This window comes from Nicotiana attenuata, unplaced genomic scaffold, assembly GCF_001879085.1.
Source record: "Nicotiana attenuata strain UT unplaced genomic scaffold, NIATTr2, whole genome shotgun sequence".
NCBI classification, from domain to species: domain Eukaryota; kingdom Viridiplantae; phylum Streptophyta; class Magnoliopsida; order Solanales; family Solanaceae; genus Nicotiana; species Nicotiana attenuata.
This window is the reverse complement of record NW_017671743.1, coordinates 118022-139768: the sequence shown is the minus strand read 5'-3', so window position 1 is coordinate 139768 and position 21747 is coordinate 118022.

The following is a 21747-nucleotide window of genomic DNA, read 5'->3' as shown; positions in this document are numbered from 1 at the left end:
CTCAGTTCTCATATGTCTACTAAGCGTCCCAGTCCCCCCTAAATTTTCTCCAGTCAAATGTTTAAAATCACATTTACAAAGTTTGCATTTAACTCTATCAGTACCTTCTATTATTTCAAAAAAATTCCAAACCTTACTACTTTTTCCCCCGAGTGGATGGAATACGGCCTCCTCTAGTATCCTCTCCCTCAGACCATCGACATTAGGAACACATAGACGACCCTGAAGCCGCAAAACACCATCCTCGCCAATAGAAACTTCCTTACACCTCCCTAAGCACTTTAATACATATACTTTAACATTCAAACCCCATACTTATGTTAAACCAAAACTCCACCTTCACATCAATGTATATTACCCCATTCTTCTTTAAGCACACTTACATCAAAAGCCACCACTTATCAAGGAATAATTTTTTTTTCTTCACAACAATCCAACTATTTTTTTTTCTCAATTCAAGTGGCTCTTACTTTTTCAAAACAGTGCACATTTCTCTTTATTTAATTAGTTCCACTCAAAAGCCAAACCAACCACCTCACACTTTAACTTTTACAAAGTTCATAAACAATTCAACTGCTCATGAGAGGTTACAATGGTTCAACTAGATAGTTAATTCAAACAAATGGGTAAGGCTTGTAATGTGGTTGCCAAAGAAAGAGGACTACAGGCTCAAAGGGGTTAACTACGATACATAACAATTAGGTGGGTAAAATATACATATCTGGCTCAACAAAGAAACGCCTATATCACTTCCAAGACTGAATAAAACTACTATATCGCTTTGCAAACACACGGGGCAAGTTCTAGATATCAAATGCAATGCACTGAATAACGCAAAACCTTGCACACACATGGCACATAACTCACTCAGGATTGGATTCATAGACACTCTAGTCAAAGCAGTTAAGCAAAGTTAAGATCATACAATTTAAGATACTTCTACAAGAGTCAAAAACTAAGCCTAAGCGTCACAGCCAAAGTACTCACTATTCTCAAGGCATAACCAAGTCAAGAGATATTGTTTCAATTCAAAACACAGCACAATGGCTCCTACTCCCAAAAATGACTAACTACACCCGGTTCAAATAAAACCCTTAGAAAAGAACCGCGCCACAAAGAAAAACCAAGGGGGAATTATTACACTACCTACAAAGAAAATCTTTTTTTTTCTTTAGACTTAAATCCCTCAAGAAAATTGTCTAGGATATCCATCGTCGGGAAAAGTTCAATCTTTTTTTTTTCGTTTTTCTAAAAAAAAAATATTCAATTAAACTAACACAACTAAAATAGCATAGAAAGTCACCAGACAATCTCCTCACCCCACACTTAAAATTATGTATTGTCCCCAATGCACACCATACTAATAAGAGGGTAAAAGAAACTCCCTGGTAGGCCAAAGGCCGAAGCACTAGCAGCTCATGGGGTACTCAGACTTCTCCAGGGCTTGGTCCTTCGTGCGGGTACCTCACACTTAGTTCCAACCATCTGCTTCGCTGTTTCATCCTTCCAATAGCTTTGCTTTCCATGCTCCTAGAAAATCAAAAATCGGCACTACAAAAATAATACAATAAAAAAATTATCAAAAAAAGAACAAAGCAGTAAAGCTGGGTTGCCTCCCAACAAGCGCTTGATTTAACGTCGCGGCACGACGTGAATCACTTTTTGCCTCCACTTCGAACTTATAAATTGGACCCCAAGTTTTGATTCTGCTCTATGATCATGCTCCTGGGGTGGTGGAACGAATCTGACTGGCCCAATAAAACAATATAGTATTCTATACTTCTTGGCCTTTGGATGATATGTGTATTCCCGACTTTCTGGCAAGAAGCATTCCAGAATGTAGGCATCTTGTTCCTCATTCCTTGACTCCTCAAGTGGCTCGGACGACTCTATTTCCATATCATCATCCAAACACAATGTGGAAAAACGCTTGGAGTGTGGACCGAGGCGCTCAACTACAAGAACATTGGGATTGTCTACATTCTCAACACTAATGACAATAGAGTCAACTAAATATGTATCCTCAATATCCTTGGTTGACTCTAGTATCTCTTTTACAACATCGACATCCTCAAAATCTAGTGTGATTAATTGTTGGTGTTCTACTCTGGCCTTCTCCTCTAGCTCATCCTCGTATTTTTTTAAATCCTCCAGTATAATGGCAATTTCTGCAGCCAATTCATGCTCATATTGGCTACTATCCACAATATCAACTTGTTGCGCTTTACAAGGTTCAATTAATTTATTCGCTTGCATCTCCAAGTTGTGAATAGTTGCCTCTTGCCTTTGTATCCGTCGTGTTCTCTTATCATATAGTTCCATGCAACACTTTAACATATCTTTGATCTCTTTCCAGTCATCATCCCTGGGTTCTTTGTTCCTATTAACTTCACAAGAAAAAGAAGAACTATCAAACTAAGGGGTTGGGGGAAGATAAGAACTATAAGCACAACCATGAAAGTGACCATCTTGACCACCACACATATCACACACATTCCACATATAAGATTGAGTTGGTGCACAAAACTCGCTCTCGGGAATATTTTGATAATTTTGCGCTAGGTGGTTTCCTTCACAATATGCATAAAGAGGATTAAAAGCAGAATTACCAACATCAAAATTCTCATAATTCCATGATGCCATGTCTCTCAGATCAAAAATAAAAAAAAATAAAAATAAATAAATTATCAAATACACGAAAATAAAAATCACAGTTCAAACTTGCAACCTAGAAATATGTACACCTACAGCTATACCGTTAGTTCCCCGGCAACGGCGCCAAAATTTGATCACGCCCAACTATGCCTTATAAAAAGGACAAAGCGGTCGTTATAAATATAATCCGGTTTACAAGTCCGGAGTCGAATCCCACAGAGAACTAAGGCTTAGCTACAGTTGTTCACTATCACCAAGAATACAAGCTTGAACAATTCCTAGCTTATAGATATTAAAATTCTTGTGTTTAACTAACTAACTAACAAACTAAAATAATAAACTAACACTACAGATACTACAGGTTGGAGAAAAGATTAAGGAGGTCTAAGTTATGATTTTCCCAATTGTCGTAATTCTTTCCGCTATGTCTTTTATAATTCGCCTAAGTATTCTCTACCGATCATGAGCGCTCTGCGTTTGTAATTCTCTCCCGAGTAATTACGACAATTTACTAGACATACTCTCCCGAGTTATGCTAGCTGGCTTTAATTACAGCTCACTTAGATCGCACCCAAGGTTTCGTTATCCCTAATCCCACCTTTAAACCCTTGGTTATTGATTCCTCACATACGTCGGGAGTGATGTTGTTCAACAACTATCTAAATATGCACTATCTCCCGTGTAATACATACTAAATAGGCACAGCTAATTGAGGGCCCTTCAATCAACCACAAGAATAATATAGTTGAACAAATAGAGAAAATACTACGGCTCAATTATATAAAAACATAACAAGAATTTATCCTACAAAAGGTTCCATCAAAATCCTAGATAACAAATTAGCTATTCATAATAGTATGTAAAACTACAATACTAAAAGTCATAACCCAACAATGAAAAATAGGAAGAGGAAGGAAAAACTCGTAGAAGAATTCCCCGCCTTGCTCCTATTGTGTCTCTGCATCCTTAGGTCGAATATGTGTCAAAAATTGGTCTCCTCCCCTCAAAATGTTGTTTTTCCATGTATATATACCAAGTAGGGTCGGGCCCAAGCAATTATACCTTCTCCTACGCAAAAAAGGACAAGTTTCTAGGCCTGGACGTCCGCGGCCGCGGTCCAGGCGCGGTACTTTCCTAGTGTACTGCCTCAGTCCGCGTCAGGTCCGCGGTCGCGGTTCTGACCGCATTTTTCACCCTGTTCCGTTTGGAAATTGGAAAAGCATAAAACACAAAAGTTGTAGCGCTTTGAGTTAGCTTTCCAACGATATATTGTGGAGCCCAAATGGAGTTCTGAGAGAAATGTTATGTGTACTTTACTAGACAGTGCGCAATATGCCTATTCGATTCTTCGTTTTGTTGCTCTATCATCCGTTAATCCCTGAATACGATCCCGGCTTAATTCCTTGGGCTTTTACTCAGACTTCAAAGCTCCAAATCACTTGAATTCATTCCATAACATCTACACAGCTCGAAATCACTCCTACAAGGCATAAAACACACAATTAGTGCAAGACACTAGCGATTAAAGCTCAAACTCAATTAAAGTGCAGTAAATTTGAGTGTAATAAGCAACTAAAATACGTAATTATAGCCTATCATCAGGTATTAATTTAAATGACTCTACACACATTCCTGAAACATTACGTGATAATAATATAGATTATGAACAATTCCAGGAAGATTTCGGTATAGAAGATAAAGAATTAGAAATGGAAGATGAGATACCACTTACACCTAGTAGTGTTGGAGCTGGTAGCAGGGGTGGTGGTCGTGGTGCTAGTAGTAGACCACATGTGGCCCCGACTAGTAATCGGAGAAAAAGAAGTAAGGTTTGAAAATTTTTTGACGAAATAGAAGGTACTGATAGAGTTAATTGCAAAATTTGTAATGATACTTTTAAACATAAGACTGGAGGACAATTAGGGGGGACTGGGGCACTTAGTAGACATATGAGAATTGAGCATCCTATAGAATGGGGCTCTGATGGAGATGGAAATCAAGCAACTCTAAACCCTACTACTGGAGGTCTTATGAAATATGATAAAATGAAGGATCGTGAGGAGTTAGCAAAAATGATTGATTTGGGTTGTCTACCTTTTTCTTTTGCTTCTTCATCATATCTTATTATGTATATTCAAAGGATTTATAATCCTTTATTTAAAGGTATCCCTAGAAGTACATGTAGATCTGATATCTTTAGACTTTATGGACAATATCAAACATACGTACGTTATTTGTTTAGCCACCTTCCATGCTGTTAATGGAAATAATTATTTGACAATTACATGTCATTGGATAGATGATAATTATTGTATGCAAAAACGTATTATCGCTTTTAAATATGATGAAGATCAGAGTCATGCTGCTGTGTTTATAAGTACTACTATTTGCGAAGTTGTTGAATTTTATAATCTCAAGCAAAAAGTTTTGTGTATGTCTTTTGATAATGCTTCTAAGAATAATGCCGCAATTTCAATATTAAAACTGCATTTGCAACCACCACTTGACGAAATTTTTCATGTTAGGTGTGCATGTCATGTTTATAATTTAATTGTTAAAAGTGGCCTTGATTTATTTTCAACTGAGATTACTCATGCTAGAAGAGCAGTTGGTGTTATTCAAAGAAATAATAGACAATCTAGAATAAAGGAATTTAAGAATAAGTGTGTCCAGTATAACCTTCAACCCAGATTCATGCCAGGCGAAAAAATTACTAGATGGAACTATACATATATATTTTTAAAATGTTGCTACAAATATAGATTCCCAATAACTGAAGTTGCTAATGCGCATTGTACTGATCCAAGCTGTATGTTAACAACTAGTACTTGGGAGGTCATTAATAATGTTGTTAAATTTTGACATAAATTTTATGCAGCTACTGTTGAGTTTTCTGGAGCATATTACCCTACTATTACTATGGATTTAGTACATATAGCTGAAATTTCTTTTCTACTCTTTGAATTTAAGAAGAAGGAAAATATAAGGATGTTGTTGAACAAATGCAAGCAAAATTTAAACAATATTTCTTTTCAATTCCTCCGATTTACTTAATTGGTGCTATTTTAAATCCTACAATTAAGATGTCTGATTGTCATCAATTAATCAATGCTTTATATACTTATATGGAGATTGGACCAACTGAAACCCCAGATATATATATGTTTGTATGAACAAGCTAAATGATTCTTTTCAACAATTATATAATTATTATGCAAATATAATTGATGATGCTGCTCTTGATGTAGGCAATGTTAATCTCACTATGCATTGTACCACTTCTACTACTGTGGATGATGAAGAAGGCTTTGATAGTTTTAATATTTTTTCTATATTTTCTAACACTCAAACCAGTGGCAGGAACATTGTTCAATTCTACTTGCAAAAGCAAAAAGAGCCTCGCACAAAGAAATTTTCACCGTTGGGATGGTGGATGAGAATGGAAGCAATTTCCTGTTCTTTCCGCTATGGTTTGGGACGTGCTGAATGTGCCAATTTCAACTGTTGCATCAGAGAGTGCATTTAGCCAAGCAAGACAACAACTTGGAGACACCCGTCACTCATTGGGAAGCAATGCTTTGAAAGTTTTAGTATGTTTCAGAGACTGGATTAGATCGGAACGAAGAAATCAAGGACGTGAAGATGTTGATAGCCCAGAAGACGAGGAACTTGGAGATATATTAACACATGGTAACCCATCTGAATTTAACACTCTAGAAGAAGGTCACTCAGTTCATATTGCTTATGACGAACTAACTAAGGCAATGCAAAACCTTTGAATTTACTCTTTTTTCGTAAATTTACTTGTTAAATGTAAACCTTTCAATTTGTAAGTTTGAATTTTGAAATAAATGTAGCACTTGCAATTTATAAGTGCAATTTTTTCCCATATTCATTGTATCTTTATATTTTTACTTTATATTAATATAACTTACAATAGTTATACAAAATAAAAAATAAAAATTACACTAACCCGGCCCGGCCACTTGTACCCATAACCCTTACGGTTTATTTTTTACCCGGATGAACCCTAATCCGTTAAGCCCGGTAACCCCTAACCCGTAACCGGCCCGGTTCCCAACCCGTACGATTCCAGATTTTCCCTACCTAGCCCGGCCCAGCCCACCCGTTAGACACCCTTAGTTTCAACTTCCAGAGGCGTGTAGCCCTGTTCATTAGCAATACGCAGTCCTTCTTTTACGGCCGGCATTTCAACTTGCAAGGGTGATGATCCAAGATATGTACCTTGAAACCCAAGTATCCAATGGTCATTACTATCCCTAAAGAGGCCACCAAAGCCACAGAGAGATAGGTTTTCCATAAAAGAACCATCAATGTTGAGCTTGTAAAGGCCATGTGATGGTTTGGCCATTTTACAGCAATGGGCATTTTATTTTGAGGGATAATTTCCTTCTCCGTAAGAAGTTTGTATTCCACGGTTAGTTTAAAAACATTCCTCAAGCGCAACATGTAAGCAGTATTTTCGTGAATGTTTTTATTTTTGTTGGTCTAAATATTTCATATAGCAAAAGGAAAAGCATTGGTCTAGTTAATGATATTGTTCCTAAGGTTAACGTTATGATCGCGGATGATCCAGTTATTATTATTTGTCCAGGTGCATGGATCTATGCTTAAATTACTCCAAAATCCCTCAAAATGGTGGATTCAAGAAAGATATGCTTGTTGGTTTCCTAGCTTGTTCTGCACACCGTGCACCCAGGATCTAATTTGTAATAAGACTTTATAGTAAATAGTCCACTTATATTGAGGGACCAAATGGGGATGGGGATGTCAAAGTTGTTGGTGCTTGGGGTGACATCTATTACTTTGTTTGTCAAATTTATGGAAAGTGTCATAGAAAGTTTGGATAGATCCCATTTGTTGTTAACCCATATATCTCTAATTGTGAGATTTACGTCAGCTTGAGTTAGATGCCCATTAATGCATTGGCGTAAGGGTGGCATTTTAAATAGCCATTGGATATTCCAAACACTGAGGCTTGACATTTTGTTGGCAACCAAGTGATACACTTGTTGCAAATATTCCAACCATGGATAATGCTACTCCAAATAAATGACGGGGACCTAAGATTATTCCTAGACCCATGAAGACCGATGATTATTTTTTCCCATAGGGTTGGGGTATTTGTGAGAAGTCTCCAAGATAGGTTGGCTAGGTTTACTAAATTCTTATAACCACTCTCCTTCTTGTCTTTAGTAATGGTATCCAGTTAATCAGGTGGAGCTTTTTAGAAGTGTCATTGTACCCCATATGAGATTACGTTAGATTTTATCTATATTTTTTAGCACCTTAGAGGGGAGAAAAGAGTATTGTATTATATGGTTAGGGAGTGAGTTAAGGCACGAGGAGAAAAGAGTGCTTCTACCAGCTATGTTAAGGCAGTTTGTCTTCCAAGTGGCCAGTCGGGATAGCATATTATCAAGAATATATATTGGTAGTTTGTTACCCTTGATTTTGAATTTGTAATAGGGAAACCAAGATATTTTCCAAAAGTGTGGCTGATGTTAATATTGGGAAGGCTAGAGAGGCTATAACAGTACTTTTGGGGCAATGTTTTGAAATGATAACTTTTTATTTTGCCTTATTTATATTTTGGACCGATAGAATGCAGAATTGATCAAGGCATTGTTTAATAGTATTGGCAGACTTATCATTAATTTTTTCCATTAGAGTAAGTCGTCCGCAAAAAAAGAGATGGGATAATTGTTGATTGCTGTTACCAATAGTAATCGGGTCCTAATATCTATTGTCGACTTTATGGTTAATTAAAGTAGACAGTAATTCCATATAAAGGATTTATAAATAGGGAGATATAGGATCTCCTTGCCTAATACCTCAACTAGAGGAAAAGAAATTAGTTGTGGATCCACTGACAAGAACAACTATCCTACTTGTCGTTACACAATTCATGATAAGCCTTGAAATATTGGGTGGAAACCTGAAATAGCCAAGGGCTCTTTGGATAAAAGACCATTCTAAACGGTCAAAGGCTTCTTCTAAATATATTTTAAGGAACATGTTATGCTTCTTACCACAACATTTATTCATTTTGAGGATAATCTCTTGAATGATTATAACATTATTGCAAGCCTTTCTGTTTTTAAAGCTATGGGTCTAAAGTTCTTAAAATTATTTGCATTAGGAATTTTTCGAATTAGGCAAAGAAAATTATCATTGATACCATTAGGAATGGATCCATTTTTGAACGCTTTTTGAGATAAATGAATTACCGATTGCCTCACAGTATCTCAGTATTTCTGAAAGAAGAAAGGGTGTAGGCCATAATTTCGACATTTGTGACGGGGTTGTCAAGGGAGGAGAGGTCAATATTTTTAAAACTTCTTGGTCCATTCTTAGTGCTATTCCAGTTGCTATTATCATGGAATATAGTAAAAGCATTCTTGCAATGTGGTAGGTATGATCCATAATGGTGGTTGCTTTTGTCTATCCAAGAATTATTATCATCTTTAAAGAAGATGATTTTGTTTTTTCTTTTCCTGTTGGTAGCCATAATTTGGAAGAACTTGGTGTTAGCTTCTCCTTCATTTAACCAATGAATTCTAGATCGAAGTTTTCAGTAATCCTCCTCGAATTTTAGAATATTATTGTAACCAATTTTTAGGGAGGTTTCTAATTGTTGGAGGTAAGAACTAGTGTGGTACGAGGGAGATAGTTGAATGCCCTTGATCCTGGCAAGAATGCGTTTTCTTGTTTTTAACAATGTTACCAAAAATAATATTTTTCCAGGCTAGGACTTTGTCTCTAAAGATTAGCGCTGCCGTGGTAAAAGAGTTATTTGACCAGCTACTTGATACTACATTATGGAAGTCAGGGTGCCCACACCAAATTGGTTCAAGACGGAAAGGTTTTGGGTATTGAGGGCTTTGTTTAGGAATGGGATTGACTAATAATGGGTTGTGGTCCGAGTGAGTTTTAGGTAAATAAATAATTGAAGCATGTGAAAAAAGTTGGATCCACTGTTCATTACCAAAGACCTTGTCAATGCATTCCATTATTAAACTATTGTTTGATAGTCTATGACTGGATCAAGTATATTTACAACCTTTGAAATCTAGATCTATTAGTTTAGAATAGTTTATGCCAGACTATATTTGGGCTGCTCTTCTCTAACTTATTGGTCTTTCTCTTAATTTTTTATTAGCTTTTAATACATCATTAAAGTCACCACCAATTAGCCAAGTCCCCTTATAATTATCAGAGATATTTTCTATGTTTTTTCATATTTGGTCTCTAATAACTTTATTAGTACTAGCATAAATGGAAGAAAAGAGCCACGTAAGTCTAATAGGGAGTACCTCAATAGTAGCATGTATTTCATGATTTCTACGGACAAAGTTATGAACAATGACCTTTGCATGATCCCAGAAGATGACCATACCACCCGCCTGACCTTTTGCTGGTAGCTCAATCATCTCAGAAAACCCAAATTCATTAAGTAGAGAAATATGATTTGCGTTCTTGTTTCAAGGAGAGTAACCATGCATGGCCTATGTAAGTCCATAAGCTCCCTAAAGTTCCTCCTAAAGTATTTATTATTTACACCCCTTATGTTCCAAACGACGAAGTTTGTTACACTATTCATGTTAACATTTTGGGTGTGTGGGTGACCATTCTCCATCATCCTCCTGGGAGCAGTAGGGTTTTTCCTTAGTGAGGAAATTAGGATCATTGCCTTGTTGCCCACAGTTGAATCCTGTGGATGGCGGATGTCCATTACACATTTGTTGAGAGTTTGTGGACATGCAAGAATATGCCTCTTCTCTTGCATCTCCCCGAATAGAAAGACTTTTACCTTGTCTAAGTTTAAAAATTCTATCACTGATTCTCCTACTAAGTTGATTTGCTCGTCCATTTCTTCTTCCGCCTAGTTGCCTACATTTAGTTCCACTTGGATATTGGGGTTCATGTTTGCTATGCGCCCTGGCATGTTGGGGTTCTGAGGGTGTATCTGGGAGGTGGCAGCTCCCATTGCATCAGGATGGGATTCACTACACTCACCACCTCGGGGGGGAAGAATGGTAGATAGATCCAGACCTAGGTTTTGAGGTAATATATGAATGGGGTTGAAGTGAGGTGGCAGGTTCCATTGTATTCTCATTTCTTGCACCAGATTTGGGTTCATTGATGGGGCAAGATGATGTAGAATGTTGTTTACCCATACATGGTTAATATAGTTGTTCTGTTCATCACTGTGTGTAATCCCTCACACACTAGTTGGCAAGGTATTGTGAGTTTTGGATTAGTATCACACTCTCTTAGCCATTTATTATGGAATTGAACAGAGACCCCTTCCCATTAAACCTAACTCTATCCAAGATAGTGGGTGGTGGTCCTATAGTGGGTGGTTGGGCATAGATGAATTGAGGGTTTTGTAGTTGTTGTGGAAGTGGTGGAAGGTTTTCCATATTCAGGGGTCAATGTTGACGGTGTATTTGAATGAGACGATATCTCCTCCGATGGGTTTGTGGGATTCTCGGCATTGTTGGTTCTAGCGTTGGACTTTAAATTGGAGAGGCTTATGGAGTAGGGAATGATGGCATCTATTTGCATAGAATTAGAGTGGGTTAGCGTGGTGGATTTATCCATAGATTTTGCATGCAATATCTTGGCCACGTGGTTATTGTCAGCTTCCAATTGGTTTGTATGGAGAAACTGTTTTGACAAGTGTGCATGTGCATTAGTAAAGTTATCCATGGTTAGGGCGTAATTAAGGTTATTAACATCTTCAGGGATGTGGGAGAAATCTTTATGATGGTCTATTTGTTTAACTCTAATCAGAAGATTTGCGTGAGGTTTATTGTGAATGCTTGACGATTTGTCTATGACATTAGTAGGCTCATTATTGTTAGACGTGTCACTGTTTTCTAAGTTGTCTTGCATGCGTACTTTCGAAATTAATGTTAGTTTCTTGAGAGGTATTACCTAAAACATTGTGCTCATCATTCATTAGGGAAAACGATTTTCCAGTTGAACAACATTGGATTTTAATGGGTTAGTGGTTTTGGAAATGTACGTGTGCACCTTGTTGCTTTGGCTAGAGGGCAGGGAAGAAGGATATGTACTTACAAATTTGAGCTTTTGAGTATTAACGTACTTACCTGCGGAGGCATTAAAAATATTGACATTATTAATACCTGCCTCCGGAGCTACTCCTTTTAATTCGAATGAATTTCTGTCACGTGACTTTTTATTTTTTTTGGAAACGCCATTGTTTGCCAGCCTTTCTCATCACTGTGAGTGTGAGGCTGTTGATTTTCTTGTTGGCAGCTTTCCATTTTTGTTTTGTTGAGCATGTCAGTCTTTTCACTCGCAGAGGTTGGGCATTGAAGTTAGGTCATACCATATATATGACCCAATATATCGGCATAGGCAATATCGCACCTGCGGAGGTTTGGTCGCTGGTGCGATTTGGGAGCAGTTGGGCAGTGGTCGCAGGAGCGAGGGTTGGTCCGAACCTGCGAGATCGCAGATGCAAAGAGTGGTCATAGGTGCGAGGTCTGGAAAGGGAACCTGGGGGTGCAGGTGCGGAAGGGTGCCCGCAGATGCAGATGCGCATCTGCGCATGAGTGGCCGCTGAAGCGGAAATGGGCAGGAAGCTATGGATAAGTGATGAAGACTCCGCAAAAGCGGAACTGCAGAAGCGGCTAAAAAAGTCCGCAGAAGTGAAAATCCTGACAGTGTTCAAATTCAAGGGTTTTGAGAGCTTTATCATTTTTGGACTTAGCAAGCTTGGTTGGAGACGATTTTTGAGAGGGGTTTCGAGTGATTTCTTGAGGTAAGCCACTTTTGATCATTTTTATTCAATAATATTGATTACCCATTGAATTTCTCATCTAGTTTATGTGTTTTTAAGGTGGAATTTTGGGAGTTTTGGGCTAGGGATTGGAGAGTAAAATTTGGGGATTTGAGTAATGATTTGGTGTCGAAATTTGGTAAATTTGGTATGGTTGGACTCGTGGTTAAACGGGTGTTCGGATTTTATAACTTTTGTTGGATTCCGAGACGTGGACCTGAAGTTGACTTTTTGACTTTTGATTAAGAACTTAGCATTTTCATATGGAATTGATTCTTATAGCTCGAGTTGATTGTATCGAATTGTTTGTGGCTAGATTCGAGGCGTTCGGAGGCCGATTCGCGAGGCAAGGTCTTATTGGAGTAAAGATTTGCATGGTTCGAGGTAAGTAATACTTTTAAACTTGGTTCTGAGGGTATGAATCCCTGAATTACGTATTATATGATCGGTGTTGAGGTGACGCACATGCTAGGTGATGGCGTGTGGGCGTACACCATAAAAATTGTGACTAAGTCAATTCCGTGGGACTGTGTAGTCATTTTATCCGAATATTATTAATGTACTCTATGTGTTAGAGAATTTGAGCTGTGATTCATGTTTAGGCTATGTGCTTGTACTATTAGGACCCACAACGGTCGTTCATTACTGTTGAGTTATTTGCTTAATTGCAATTATGTACTCAGTCGCATTCATCATTGCATATCATATCTCAGTCTCTGTTATCATATATTGTCACATCATGTATCATTGATTTGGACTGTTGAGCATGAGTGTTGTGAGCCCGAGAGACGGGTGAGATTGATGACTGAGTGAGGCTGAGGGCCTGTTTGTGAGTGATATTGGTGGGATTGGGTTGCACACCGCAACAGGTACTATTGACTCATGATGGGATTGGGCTGCACGCTGCGGCAGGCATTATTGATTCACAATGGGATCGGACTGCGCGCCGCAGCAGGATTTATTAGCGCTTGGGTAGAATCCGCCCCTCTGGAGTCTGACATACCAGTAGTGAGCGCAGGTTCTATTAATTCATGATGGGATCGGGCTGCACGCCGCAGCGGGTACAGTACAATACTGAGTGATTGAGTGTGACGAGTGAGAATTGAGACAATCAGGTTGAGTACTCTGAGAGTATGAGTACGCAAGGCTTTCATTTTGTTGCATCACATACGATATGCATATTGGCATGTAGATATAGAGATGTCACATTCCTCATATCATTCAGACTTGGCATATTTTATCTGTGTTGAGCTTAACTGTTAAACATGGATGCATGTCTACATTTTCTGTACTGTATACGAACAAATTATGAGTTTTTTCTGAGATATTATTGTCTATTTCCTATCATTTCTATATTGTTAAATTCTGTATTTGGACTATATTGGTTGAACTCGTCACTTCTTTCAGCTCAAAGGTTAGTCTTGTTGCTTATTGAGTTGGTTGTACTCACGCTACACTCTGCATTTCGTGTGCAGATCCAAGTATTTTTGAGCACGGTGGTTGCTGATTTAGAGTTTTTACCAGTTCGGAGATTTTCGAGGTAGCTGCTTTGACGTCCACATACCTTGATTATCCTCCTTTATCTTTTAGTCTTATCTATATTGTTTTACCCTCCTAGATAGTGTTTCAGACCATGTTATTGTATAGATGCTCATGTACTCAGTGATACCCGGATTTTGGGAAAGTTTTTATTCGAGTCGCAGCTGTTCATATCGGCTATTTATGAGAGTTATTACTGTTAAACTTGCTTCATCTTATTTTTAACATAGAAATACGTGATTTTATTGTGAAAATTGGATTGCCTAGTATTATGATAGGCGCCAGCACAACATGCGAGATTTGGGTCGTGACAACCTTATGAAACTTTATATGGGAGATGTTATAGATTTATAATTAGATGGTTTAAGGTTAATGAAGGTAAATTCTTGGAACTGGAATTAGTGGAAGACATTTGGATACGGTGGTCAGTTGATTAGGGCAGCCCAAATTTAGTAGACCATAAACACAAGAATCTGGAGAAAAATAAACCTATATGGTGTTGTTTCATTCCTAGACATATATGATATTCTTGAACATATATATGTGCAATTGCATACTCGTTTGCACCCATCTAAACTCTAAAATGGTACATAGAGAAAGCAGTTCAAGCAAAAAAAATTCTAATCAAATTCGGTTACTACAAGCAAAAAAAATTCAGTCTAATTCGGTTTACAAGTGCATAATTCTTTTAAGTTTAGGGAGCAAATTTTTAAAGTGAGTAAGAATGTAATATATTGATCTTAAACCTCATCTTAATTAAGCCCGAAGAATTGAGTTTAGGATTAACCTTTTGATATGTGACAACCCAAAGGGTCATTACCTGTTTTCCCTTTTTATTCCGTGCTTCCGAGGTTTTGAAAACCTCATTTTTACTTGCCTCGATTTGCGTGCGCAGTCCGGGCGCGTAGCCGGAAAGCTTAAATATGAATTCTGTGTAAAAATTGATGAATTTTGATATTAATATGGTTAAAGTTGAATTTGGTCAACATTTTGGGTAAACGGACCCGGACCCCTGATTTGACGGTCTCGGAGGGTCCGTAGAAAAATATGGGACTCGGGCGTATGCCCGGAATCGAAATCCGAGGTCCCGAGCCCGAGAAATGAATTTTTAAAAGAAATTGTTTTCTGAAATTTATATGGAAATTTGAAATGAAAGTGGATTAGAAAGCATTGGTATCGGGCCCGTATTTTGGTTCCGGCGCCCGGTACAGGTCTTATATGTGGTTTAAGCGCTTCCTGTGAAATTTGGTCGAAATCGGACGTCGTTTGACGTGTTTCGGACCTAAATATCTAACAATGAAGGTTTATGAAGTTCGATTAAAAAGTAATGATTTTGAGGTTTGATTCCTCGTTTTTGATGTTATTTTGGCGATTTGATCGCACGGTTAAGTTCGTAGGGTGTTGTTGACTTAGTGTACGTGTTTGGTTAGGAGCCCCGAGGGCTCGGGAGTATTTTCGGGGGTGTTCGGGGTGGTTGAAACTTAGAAAAAAATTGCAGAAAATCACTGCTGCTGCAGCAGTTCTGGTGCAACCGCACCTGCGGTCCTTTGGCCGCAGATGCAGACTCGCAGGTGCGGCAGCGGGTCGCAGATGCGGTCTCCTTCGCAGATGCGAATTCCTACCCCGCAGATGCGATCCGCAGAAGCGGATCTTTTCTTCGCAGGTGCGGCTCCAGCGGGGCCTAGCCATTTCCGCAGAAGCGCCCATTTTTCCGCACGTGCGGTGGCGCAGGTGCGACCCCTGTACCGCAGATGCGGAAGTCGGGCAGTGAGTCTTTTTAAAAACATAACTTCAGCGATTTTCTTTCAAACTTTCTCAACAATTAGAAGACTAGGGCGATTTTCTCAAGAGATTTTCTTCTCGAATCACAAGTAAGCACTTACTAACTGATTTCTTTCCATTATCTTGTGTTTTCATCAACTTTTATCAATAATCTTAGGGTTTTAATGGTAGAAAATTAGGGAAATGGGTAGAATTAGGGTTTTTCAATTTTTCTTGATTTAGACCCCGTTTTGGGGTCGAATTTGAAAACAAATTATAAATTCGGGCTCGTGGGTGAATGGGGGGTTGATTTTGGTCCGACCTCGTGTTTTGATCAAGCGGGCCCGGGGGCATTTTTGGAAACTTTGGGAAGAAAGCTTGGAAATCTATATTTAGGCATTGGGTTTGATTAGTTTAGCTATTATTTATATTATAAAGTTGTTGTTTCATAGATTTGATTGAGTTGGAGCCGAATTCAAAGGGGAAAGCGGTCGTTTTGGATTAATTTAGTCGTGGAAGTTGAGGTAAGTGTTTGGTCTAACTTTGGCTTGAGGGAATAGGAGTAGAGTCTTATTTGTAAATTTCTATTTGTCGAGTACGGTGTACAGGCATGGTGACGAGTATCTATACACTGGTGTCGAGCATGACCGTGAGTCCTAATATGCTAAATTATCGAATTTGTAATTGTTATTTATGAGGAATTGGTTGGAAATCTTTAACACTGAGCCAGTGATTGTTGAGACTAAGTGTGGATTTAATTGTGTTAAGTAGAAATTGAATGAGTTTGGTTACAGCTGGATCTCCCTTGCCGGGATAGTTTATTGTATTACATTGCTTCCTTGCCGGGATAGTTATTATAACATCTCTCTCCCTTGCCAGGATAGTTTATTATATTACATTGCTCCCTTGCTGGGATAGTTATTATAACATCTTTCTCCCTTGCCGGGATTATGTTGTGTATTGTGTTGAAAGAAATGGGATCGTGTGGCACGCCGACCACGAGATATTATGAAATGGGATCGTGTGGCACGCCGATCACGAGTTATTATGAAATGGGAACGTGTGGCACGCCGACCACGTGATATTATTATAATGGGAGCGTGTGGTACGCCTACCACGTGATGTAAGGAAATGGGATCGTGTTGCACGCCTGCAATGAGAAGAAATTGAAATAAGTGAAAGTGGTTTGTTTTCCTTTATTTTGTGTTAGAAGAAATCAGATGTAGTTTCTTTTGTTATTCCTGATATTCTGTTTTATCTGCTTCCCCATAAGCATGTTCCTCCCTCCCAGCTTTAATTGCTTACTTTCCGCTATTATTTTGTTGTACTTGTATATATATATCCGCACAGATTTATCTGGTAGTCTGGTCTAGCCTCGTCACTACTTCGCCGGTGTTAGGCTAGGCACTTACCAGCACATGGGGTCGGTTGTGCTGATGCTACACTCTGTGCATTATTTTTGCACAGATCACAGTACCGGAGCAGCAGCTTTTGGATAGCAGTAGGAGCATTTGGGAGCTGACTTCAGTCCAGAGATCCCGAGGTAGCCTTGCTGGCGTCCGCATGGCCCGGAGTCTCTCCTATCCTTACTTTAGTTTGTTATCCGTTGTACCGGAACAAACAGCATTGTATTCTTTTTATTCAGACGTTGTATTTAGCATTCTCTAGACGTTCGTAAGTTTGTGACTCCAGTTCTTGGGTAGAGGATTCTGTTAAACTTCCACATTTTTCTTTCAGTTAATTATATATTGAGACTTCAGCTTTGGCATATTGTTTTGATTTTATTCATTAGCGATAATTGCTAAAAGAAGCGAATTGATTTGGCTTGCCTAGCTCCTATTAGTAGGCGTCATCACGACTCCCGAGGGTGGGAAATCCCGGTCGTGACAAGTTGGTATCAGAGCACTAGGTTACATAGGTCTCACGACTCACGGACAAACTTAGTAGAGTCTGAGGGATCGGTACGGAGACGTCTGTATTTATCCCCAGAGGCTACGGAGTTAGGAAAAATTTCACTTTGTTCTTTCTTGTGGTGCGATTCCGTTTCTCAAATACTGATTGTCTTTCTACTTTGTGCTTTCGCAAATGGCAAGAACACGTGCTTCCTCTTCTACCGCGCAACAGCCTGAGCCCCCAGCAGCAGCTCCTACGAGGGGCAGAGGGCGAGGCCGAGGCCGTGCCAGGGGTCGAGGCAGGGGCAGAGCTCAGCCCCGAGCAGCAGTCCCAGAGGTGGAGCCTCATGTTGATTTTGATGAGGAGGTTCCAGCCCCAGCAGCTCCGGTGGGTCCAGCTCAGGTCCTAGAGGGGTTCATAGCCACCCCAGTTCTTCAGGACGCTTTGGTCAGATTGGTAAGCTTTGTGGAGAGCGTCACTAGAGCAGGTTTGCTTCCAGTAGCACCAGCCACTTCTCAGCCTGGATGAGGAGTTCAGACTCCTGCTACACGTACTCCGGAGCAGGTAGCTCCCCAGGCTCAGGTTCCAGTGGGTCAGCCAGCTGTGGTAGTTCAGCCGGGTATTGTGACTCAGGCCGGCGATGGAGCGGCTATGTCCGCAGATGCTTTGTGGAGGCTTGATAGGTTCACCAAGCTCTTCACCACCACATTCAGCGGTACTTCTTCAGAGGATCCACAGGATTTCTTATTTAGCTGCCATGAGGTTCTTGGGACTATGGGTATTGTGGAGACCAATGGGGTCGACTTCGCCACCTTTCGACTAGCAGGATCCGCCAAGACTTGGTGGAGAGACTATTGTTTATCCAGACCAGCAAGGTCGTCATCATTGACTTGGGACCAGTTTGCAGAGTTGTTTTTGGAGAAGTTTGTCCCAGTTACTCAGCGAGAGGCTCTTCGTAGGCAGTTCGAGCGCCTCCAGCAGGGCTTTATGACAGTCACGCAGTATGAGACTCGGTTCATTGATCTAGCTCGCCATGCTATTGTGATACTCCCCACCGAGAGAGAGAGGGTGCGGAGGTTTATTGATGGGTTGATCCAGTCGATCCGTCTCCAGATGGCTATGGGAGCCGGGAGTGAGATTTCGTTTCAGGAGGCGGCCAACGCGGCCCGTAGAGTTGAGATGGCTCTTGCACGGGGAGGTGGTCATGGGTCAGATAAGAGGCCTCGTCATGCAGGTAGGTTCAGTGGTACCTCGTCTGGAGGTGGGGATTCTTATGGTAGAGGCCATCCTCCGAGGCCCTTTCAGTCAGCCCTACAGGTCTCACATGGTACTTCAGGTGGTCGTGGTTCTCAGCCGCATTATTCTGACCAGCAGCTCTTCAGTTCACCATCAGCACTATCAGCGCACCACCACTCCGTTATTGTCAGCAGCCGAGGGCTTGTTTCACGTGTGGCGACATGAGGCATATTGCCAGGTATTTCCCTCGAGCTTCGGACAGCTCTCAGCAGTAGGGTCCTCGTCCTATGATTCAGGCATCGGGCGATCCACAGGCCGCCCAGCCGGCTAGAGGCGGGGGTAGAGGCCATAGAGGTGGAGGTAGAGATCATAGAGGTGGAGCTCGGACCGCCAGAGGTAGAGGCCAGCCAGCAGCCGATCGTCCCAGGGATATGATTCAGGGAGGTGGGGCCCAGCCCCGGTGTTATGCTCTCCTAGCCAGGCCAGAGGCTGAGTCTTCAGATGCAGTCATTACAGGTACTACTCTGGTCTGTGATAGGGATGCTTCAGTGCTATTTGACCTTGGGTCTACGTATTCGTATATGTCGTCCTATTTTGCACCCTACCTGGTTATGCCTAGTGATGCTTTGGGTATTCCTGTTTATGTATCTACACTAGTGGGTGATTCTATAGTGGTCGACCGAGTTCATCGTTCTTGTGTGGTAGTGTTTGAGGGTCTTGAGACCCGTGTTGATTTATTGCTCTTAGACATGGTGCATTTCGACGTTATATTAGGGATGGGTTGGTTGTCCCCGTATCATGCTATCTTGGATTGTCACGCCAAGACCGTGACCTTGGCTTTGCCAGATTTTCCCCGCTTAGAGTGGAGAGGGACCCCAGGGCATACCACCCGCAGTGTTATTTCATATGTGAAGGCTCGACGCATGGTCGAGAAGGGGTGTTTAGCTTATCTGGCGTATGTTCACGATTCCAGCGTAGAGGTCCCTTCTATTGATTCTGTTCCTATTGTTCGGGAGTTCCCCGAGGTTTTCCCTTCAGACCTACCGGGTATGCCGCCCGACAGGGATATTGATTTCTGTATTGATCTGGCTCCGGGCACTCAGCCCATTTCTATTCCGCCATATCGCATGGTCCCGCCAGAGTTGAAGGAGTTAAAGGACCAGTTGCAGGATTTGCTAGAGAAGGGTTTTATCAGACCCAGTGTTTCTCCTTGGGGTGCGCCGATGTTATTTGTGAAGAAAAAGGATGGTTCGATGAGAATGTGCATTGATTACCGGCAACTGAACAAAGTGACGATAAAGAACAAGTATCCACTGCCGAGGATTGACGATTTGTTCGACCAGCTTCAGGGTGCGAAGGTGTTTTCAAAGATAGACTTGAGATCTGGCTACCANCATACCACCCGCAGTGTTATTTCATATGTGAAGGCTCGACGCATGGTCGAGAAGGGGTGTTTAGCTTATCTGGCGTATGTTCGTGAGTCCAGCGCAGAGGTCCCTTCTATTGATTCTGTTCCTATTGTTCGGGAGTTCCCCGTGGTGTTCCCTTCAAACCTGCCAGGTATGCCGCCCGACAGGGATATTGATTTCTGTATTGATCTAGTTCCGGGCACGCATCTTTTTGCATAGATCACAGTGCCGGAGCAGCAGCTTTTGGACAGCAGTAGAGGATTCGGGAGCTGACTTCAGTCCAGAGACCCCGAGGTAGCCTCGCTGACGTCCGCAGGCCCGGAGTCTCTCTATCTCTATTTTAGTTTGTTATCTTTGTACCGAAACAAACAGTTTTATGTTTCATTCGAACCTTGTATTTAGTATTCTCTAGACGTTCGTGAGTATTGTGACACCAGTCTTGGGTAGAGGATTTTGTTAAACTTCCGCATTTCTTTCAGTTAAATATATTTGAGACTTCTGCTTTATTATTAAATGCTTCATTATTTCTAATATTGTCGATGTTCGCTAAAAGAGGTAATTGATAATTGGCTTGCCTAGCTCCTATTAGTAGGCGCCATCACGACTCCCGAGGGTGGAAAATCCGGGTCGTGACACAGGGGCAGTGCATTTTCTTCTTCGCGATCGCTAGGGTATTTCCACGAACGCGATTCATTGATTCGCCCAGTGTTCATAAAGTACTCTATTTCGAGGGTTTCGGCCATTTTTACATTTTGGGAGCTATAGAGCTCGGATTGAGGCGATTCTTGAAGCAATTTTCACCATATGAGTTGGGGTAAGTGTTCTACACTTGGTTTTGATCTTATTTGATGAATCTATCTTCATTTTTGGCAATTGGTTGATGAATTTTAAANCGGTGACCTGCCCAGTAACCCTTCGCGAACGCGGCCCTCTTCCCATCGAACGCGAAGGGCAAATTTCGCCAGTTATATTTAATTCCCAAATCAGTGTAGTCGCGAACCATTCACAAAAATACCCGAGTTCCATCTTCTCCAAGGTCTTTAGGCATCCATTGAAGCTCCCTTTCATCAAGACCACTTGGGTTAGTAAATTCCAACTTGTTTTCTTTATTTTCCACCATTAATTATTCAATTCCTAAGCTCAAATCATGTAGTTTAGGGTGGAAATTGGGGGGAAATGGTTAGAGTTAGGGCTTTTCAATTTTCTTTGATTTAGACCTCGTTTTGGGTTCGAATTTGAAAACAAATTGTATATTCGGGCTCGTGGGGGAATGGGTGATATGAAATTGGTTCGAACCTCGGGTTTTGACCAAGCGGGCCCGGGGTTCGATTTTTGGAATTATGGGAAGAAAGATTAGAAAACTATATTTAGGCATTGGGTTTGATTTGTTTAGCTTATATTAATGTTGTAAAGTCGTTA